This window comes from Morus notabilis, unplaced genomic scaffold, assembly GCF_000414095.1.
Source record: "Morus notabilis unplaced genomic scaffold, ASM41409v2 Scaffold804, whole genome shotgun sequence".
Classification (NCBI taxonomy): domain Eukaryota; kingdom Viridiplantae; phylum Streptophyta; class Magnoliopsida; order Rosales; family Moraceae; genus Morus; species Morus notabilis.
This window is the reverse complement of record NW_010361209.1, coordinates 68,574-75,602: the sequence shown is the minus strand read 5'-3', so window position 1 is coordinate 75,602 and position 7,029 is coordinate 68,574. Positions and strand designations below refer to the sequence as shown.

Here is a 7,029-nt window from a genome sequence, read left to right as displayed (position 1 = left end):
ATATTGTATTTACTAGTAAATACTTCACTTTATCCAATTCTTAATTTGGTAAATACTGTATTTATCAGTAAATACTTTAGCAGTTAGAAGATTGAATATGGTAAATATTGTATATACTTGAAAATATTATAGTAGTTATAAGTTTGAATCGGGTAAATACTGTATTTACCAGTAAATATTTTAGTAGTTACAACTTTGCATCTGGTAAATATTGTAATACCTTTAAATACTTTAGTAACTACAATTTTGAATATGGTAAATATTGTATTTACATGTAAATACTTTGTGGTTACAATTTGGAATCTACTATATTTACCGGTAAATACAATGTCTAATGGCCGCCGGAGTTGGTGGCGGAATCTTTGGATAAATATGATATTTACTAGTGAATACAGTATTTACCGGTAAATACAATGTTAAACGGTCTCTGATGTAGGTGGCCAAATTTTTGGATAAATATAATATTTCCTTGTAAATACAATATTTAATGGTAAATACAATGTTAAACGGTCGTCGAAATCGGTGCCTAAATTTTCAGATAAATACGATATTTACTAGTAAATATAGTGTTAAACGATCACTGAAGTTGGTGGCCGGATTTTCGAGTAAATATGATATTTACTAGTAAATACGGTATTTATTAGTAAATACGATATCAACTTATAAATACAATGTTAAACGGTCACCGGAGTCAGTGGTCGGCTTTTCGGATAAATATTATATTTACTAATAAATGCAGTATTTAATAGTAAATACGATATTTAAGAGTGTTTTTAGGTTTTTAATTATATTTAAAACTTAAAACATCAAATTATATTATAATTTACTATTTTAAAAAATATGCTATTATTTACGAATCATATTACCAATTATGCTATTTTTTTCCTTTATCTCACGTCGCCCTACCCGAGCTGACTGTTTTGGGCCGGCAAAGCTTAGCTCGACGAAGTAAAATCAAGATGGGTAACACCAATCTGAGGCGTCGTTACAAATTCAAGCCCATGAACCAATTGTCCAGGGCCAAATAATTGCTGGTTGTCTCAGCAATGCCATCCGTCGTTGTCTATCACGCATCTTTCGCGTGTCTATATCCTCACTGGAAAAGACAACCTCTTAATTATGTTTTGCGTTGGACAAGTTCATTAAACTTGTTGATTTTTATAATCAACAACCTCGTAATCAGCAAGTTGAACGGTCAACCAATAGACTCGAAAGGGATAAATGAACTAAATCAAGTTCTAATCCATCTTCCATATCAATTTTGAGGAAGCTGAATAAGACTTGCTACCTAAAATTATCAGAAGAAATAGAAGAGAGATGTCTGTGATTTGGGTTAATATTGGTTTAATCATCTTATTATGGACAAAGACATTTTGATCAGTCCCAATGAGCAGCCCTACAAAACTGGCTTTCATTTTCAACCTCCTAAGAATTGGATGAATAGTACTCTCTCTCTCTCTCTCTCTCTCTCTCTCTCTCTCTTTCTTTCTCACTCTCTCTCTCTCTCTCTCTCTCTCTCTCTCTCTCTCTCTCTCTCTCTCTCTCTCTCTCTAAGAGATGTCATTACAGTGCACTCTCTCTCTCTCTCTCTCTCTCTCTCTCTCTCTCTCTCTCTCTCTCTCTCTCTCTCTCTCTCTCTCTCTCTCTCTCTCTCTCTCTCTCTCTCTCTTCCTAATGCTAATTTGGAGTTTCCTTTCTCAGACTTTTTCTCTCTATTCTATCAGTCTATTCTCTTGTGCTGACTTTTTCTCTCTTCCTTTCATTTGGCAAAATGGACGATGATGACTCGATGCAGATCCTAATGATATGTTTTCTCCACTTCCCATGTTTACTTTTTTTATTTTAATGCTCCCCAACTATTTAGGACCCGTTTAGTTCGTTGATTCGAGTTTTTAATTTGAGTTGATATGTGATTTTATGTGAAAATTTTTTACTGTAGTAAAAAAGTTAGATGTGATTATTTGTGAGAATTTTTTACTGTAATAAAACTCAAATTTTAAACTCGAATCAACAAAATAAACAGGACTTTATTCTACTTGTTTTTAATATTTTAAAATATGTTAAAACATCTTTTGTATACAAAACAGGTACAACCCTTCTGTCTAAATCTGTCCATAAATTTAACAAATACGCTGATGTGCAGCACACGTCAAAAAATGTTAAAATTATATTTATTTTACTAATTTAAATTTAAATTTTAAATTTTATTATAATAAAATATTTTTAAAAATAAATATTTTTAATTATTTTATTACAGTAAAAAAAAAAATTTTAAAAATTAGATCTTAATTTAAATTAAAAAATTAAATGATTCTTAAATTAAGCTTCAAAAAAGAGTAATTATTAAAAAGTAATAAACAAACTCATAATTTTTCTTTTGCTGGCAAAACAAACTCAGAATTTTATTATTAAAAGATAAATAAAAAAAATTCTTCCCCAATTTTCCTCACGATCCAAACCCAAAACAACTCTGTCGATCTCTCTCTCCCTCTAAGATCTTGTTCACCTTGTTCAAGAACAACCCAGACATTCAATGTTGGATTCCATGTTGAGCTTTTTTTGATTTTGATTCTTTTCGGTCTGTTCTGGAAAACAAGGGATGAATCCATAGCCAGAGTTATGTCTCTTGCTGATCTTGTGTCTTTCCCATTGCAAACACCCACTTGTACAGACGACGAACACCAGCATGCCTCCTTCCCTTCTTCTTCGCAGCCAAACGGGCTTTTGATCAGTACGAACGAAAAGGCGACGATGGAAAACGTTAACGGAACAAAACTACCACCACCTGCTGCAAGCCAAGCCGATCCAGCAAAATAAAAAAAAAATTTGGGCTGTAAAACGACGGTCAATTGGGCGGGCAAAGGTTCGGAGGGCGGAGATGGGCGGACACCGACGGTCAGTGCGGACCTGGACAACAAGGATCGATGAGGGAAGGGGCTGTTGTACTCGATGGGATGGCTGCAACGACGGCAGCGACTGCAAGTTCTGAGTTCAACACGACGGCGAGCTCTGGACTCCGTTGGCTGAGCTCACGACGATTGATTGGCGCCGGCGTGGGTTAGCAGCCATAGATCCACGATGATGTTCTGGACTTTTTTATAATAATCATAAAAAATCCAAAACTTGAACTCAAGACCCTTTTCTATTAGACAAATGGGCTTGAACCAGATTGGTTCAGAGACCCAACAACTGCACGATTAGGCGCAGACAAGATTTGTCGGGGAGAAAGAGGGAAATACATCGTATTTGAGATGAATTAAAATTAATAGATTAATAATTTACATAAATTAATAAATAAATTAAATTATTATTTTTATCTATAATTTATCTGGTTATGAATCATAACTTAATAAATTATTCACAGTTTTTATCTATAACTTATCTGATTATGAATCATAACTTAATAAATTTATCCATAATTTATTTAATTATGAATTATAACTTAATAAATTATGATCTATTAATTTTTATAATTAAAAATTAATCTATATATTTTTTTAAAATTTTCATATTAACATATTTTCTACCATTTTCGTTTGTCGGTCATCATTGGGCCCCAAATTAATGGAAAATGAGTCGCCATTTTGTGCAAGGGCAAAGACTTTGTCAAGTGGAATAGGACTAATAATCCGTCCGCTACACTCGTCTGCAAAAACTAACATGTGGGAGTGTCCCGATTTTTTCCCTGTTAGAGTTAATAGCACAAATGGTATAGACTTTTAGGACGATCAAGACCAATTTAATACTAAACATGTTCTTAAGGCAAGTTTTAATAGCCATGACTACTATATATTGGGGAAATACGTGGCCAAAACTGACGAATTTGTGGTTGAAACTGATTTTATGGATGTTGGTTGGGATTTGCGATTAGATTATGGTAAGTTTTACGTTTTTAAGGTATTTAGTTCATAAATTTAGAATCATAATTTAAAATTATTCTCATTTTATTTGTATTTTTTAAGAGAAAAATACTGTAAAAAATTATGAATCATAATTCAGAATCAGAAACGAATACAGAAAATAAACACCCCTTACGCTTCCAAAGTGTTTTATGATAGTGCAACGCAAAGGAGGATATTATGGGCTCGGGTTAATGAGTCCGACAGTGATTTGGATTTTGTGAACAAATGATGGTCCGGCCTAATCTTGAGAAATACTCTTTAAAATTACATGGATCAAAATTTTTATTCTTTACTTTTAATTTATAACTTTTTTAGTCAAATAATTACACGAACAAAAGAGTATTTATCAAGAGTAAGAGATAAAAGTCTAGATTTATGCACTTTTTAAATTCTCTATTTAAAAAAAATTATATATTTGTGTGTGTGTTTTTAAGTGAGGGTACCATAATAATTTTTCTTATTATACAAAACAATAACTAAGAATTTATGAAAAATTTATTAATCATATTTAAAATCTTAAAATTTAGTGACTCTGTCACTTATTGTATGTTCAAATGACTATCTAATCATGTATGCCTGACTAGTTGAAAAATGTGTTGAGACTATTGAGCATGGTGCTCAAGAATGTTTTTAACCGTAACAAGTGATTTGAATTTTGCATGTGTTTTTTAACTCTAACAAGTGGTTTGAATTTTGCATGTGTTTTGTTTTACAGATATTTCCTAGAAGTATTATTCTAAGCAATTCTGGACGACAATTAATACAATGCCCAATTAAAGAAATCGAGAAACTGAGAAGCAACAAAATTGATCTTCAAAAGAAGCTTGAACTCTCTTATTCGAAGTTTTTGGTGTCACATCTTCATAGGTAAAATCAATTGAACTCTCTTATTAGTTGTTTGTTTTTATCTAATTTATTTCTATTTAAAGTGGATGTAGAAGCTACATTCGATTTGGAGGAACTAGGAAATGCAAGTTGTTTGATCCCAGTTGGATTGATCCCCAACTGCATTGTAGTCAGAAAAATGCATCTGTTAAGAGGCAAAATTGGATCATTTGGTTTGTTGGCTTTGGCTTCCAAGGACTTTGACATAACAAACTACAATCTTCTTCCGCATATTAAAAAGCAGTGAAAATTATGGGCGCGTTTAGAACTCGTTCTAAAATGATTTTATTTTTTATATGAAAATGAAAATGAAAATGTTTTTAATCTCGGATAGAAATTATTTTTGAAAATGCGTTTGATAGTTTTATCAAGAGATTATTTTCAGTATAAAAAATTCATTAATGTCTCTCTTTCTCTCTCTATACTTGAGAGAGGAGAAAACGAAAATAAAAATTAAAAAACGACTAAAAGTTATTTTTCATTTCTCTCTCATTTTACACTAAATCAAAAAATTATTTTCATTTCCGTTTGTTGTCTTTATCGCGTCAAACGCTATTTTAAAAACGTTTTTATTTTTTCTTTCTCAAAAAATATGAAAAATAAAAACAGAATCAATTCCAAACACGATCGATGTTTTTCTCATGTGTAGTGACCAAAGCAGGTGAGTGAAATTATACTTGTTCAAATATAAACCTTTCTTTTATCCTTAGTTATTATAAGAATTAAATTAATTATGAAAATTAAAAATGGAGTAGGTCTTCATTGAGGGAAGGGCTTGACAAAACCACATATGGAGCGTTTGTAGACTTAGATCCTAGCAAAGTGAAAATAACATTGAGAAGCTTGGTATGTTTGCCCCTCATTTGGTTGCTCCTTTTATTTTCGTTGAGTTTTTTTTTTTTTTTTTTTTTAATGCGTTTGTTATTTTAAAATATGATATATGAGTTTATTGTGGTGCAGATTGATAATTGTTGAGACTTTTGGAGGGAAAGGAAGAACGTGCATCACAGCTAGAGTTTATCCGAAACTAGCAATTGATAAAAGAAGCCCATTTATATGGCATTCAACTATGGAAGTAAAAATGTTGAAATCTAGAGCCGGTAATATGGATCACGATACGACGACACGACTCAAAAATGATACGAATTTTGTGTGTTAGGGTTGAGAAAAAAGAGGCTCGGGTTAGAATCGGATCGACCTGAAATTGACACGAAAAACACGGATCAATTTTGGGTTGGACCCGCCTAACCCGAACACGACACGAAACTCGTAAAAAACTAAAAAATACATATATTTTTCATTTCATATTTTAAATTTTATTATGAACTTGTGATATCATGATAGTTATACTCAAAATCTTATACTATTATTTGTTTAATTTCAATGGATGTTATTATAATTTAGTGTGTTATGAATTTTAAAGTATTTCTAATATGTAAAAAACTAAATAAAAGTATACAATTTTCGTGTCAATTTCGGATTCACGGGTCATTTTCGGGTCGTGTGTCGTTTTAACTCGTAAAGTGGTCGTGTCGTGTTTGTGTTTGTGTTGCGGTTTTTAAAAAATTTCGTGTCACGGGTCGTGTTCGGGTTGACTGTAAATTTAAAAAAAAAAATCAAAACACAATACGTGACACGAATTGTCACCCCTATTGAAATCTCACCATAGAAAGGGGAAGAATACCAATAATTGGTGAGGAAGACAATTAAGAAGATTCAAATATTGTCCTTGTCGATAATTTCTCAGCCTCGCTTTGAATTTGTATTCGAAAACATCAAATATAAATTTGGCAGTACACACCGTCTATCTCTTTTAATTATCATATGTTAAAGCATCTTCAATACAATAAGAAATTAATGTAGTCATGCTTAAATATAGTATTGAAAAAAAAAAAACCCTTCTCTAATAGGTTATGTCGATTTTTACACGATTAACTCTTATATTATGTTTATCTACGCGTAATCAGAATGAGCATGAATTAGAGTGAGCATGATTCGGAGTGGGTAGGATTCGGAGTCAGAATAAGTTGTTTACTTAGTGATAGGATTCAGAATCGGAGTCATTCTAAATCTCATTCATACGTTTACTTACACCCAGAATCGGAATAAAAAAGTGTAAAAATATTAATATACTCTTTAAATCAATTTGATATTTTCAATTTAAAAATATATATTGTGTACTTATTATATTAAAATTAATCATAATTAAAATATTTAGTGTAATAATTGAGTACTAAAATAA

At 31.5% G+C, this 7,029-nt stretch overlaps 1 pseudogene; it reads left to right on the top strand.

Annotated features, from left to right (window-relative positions):
• The first annotated feature begins 2,924 nt into the window (after nucleotides 1-2,924).
• On the top strand, nucleotides 2,925-5,946 carry LOC112091743 (annotated as a pseudogene).
• Nucleotides 5,947-7,029: the final 1,083 nt, after the last annotated feature.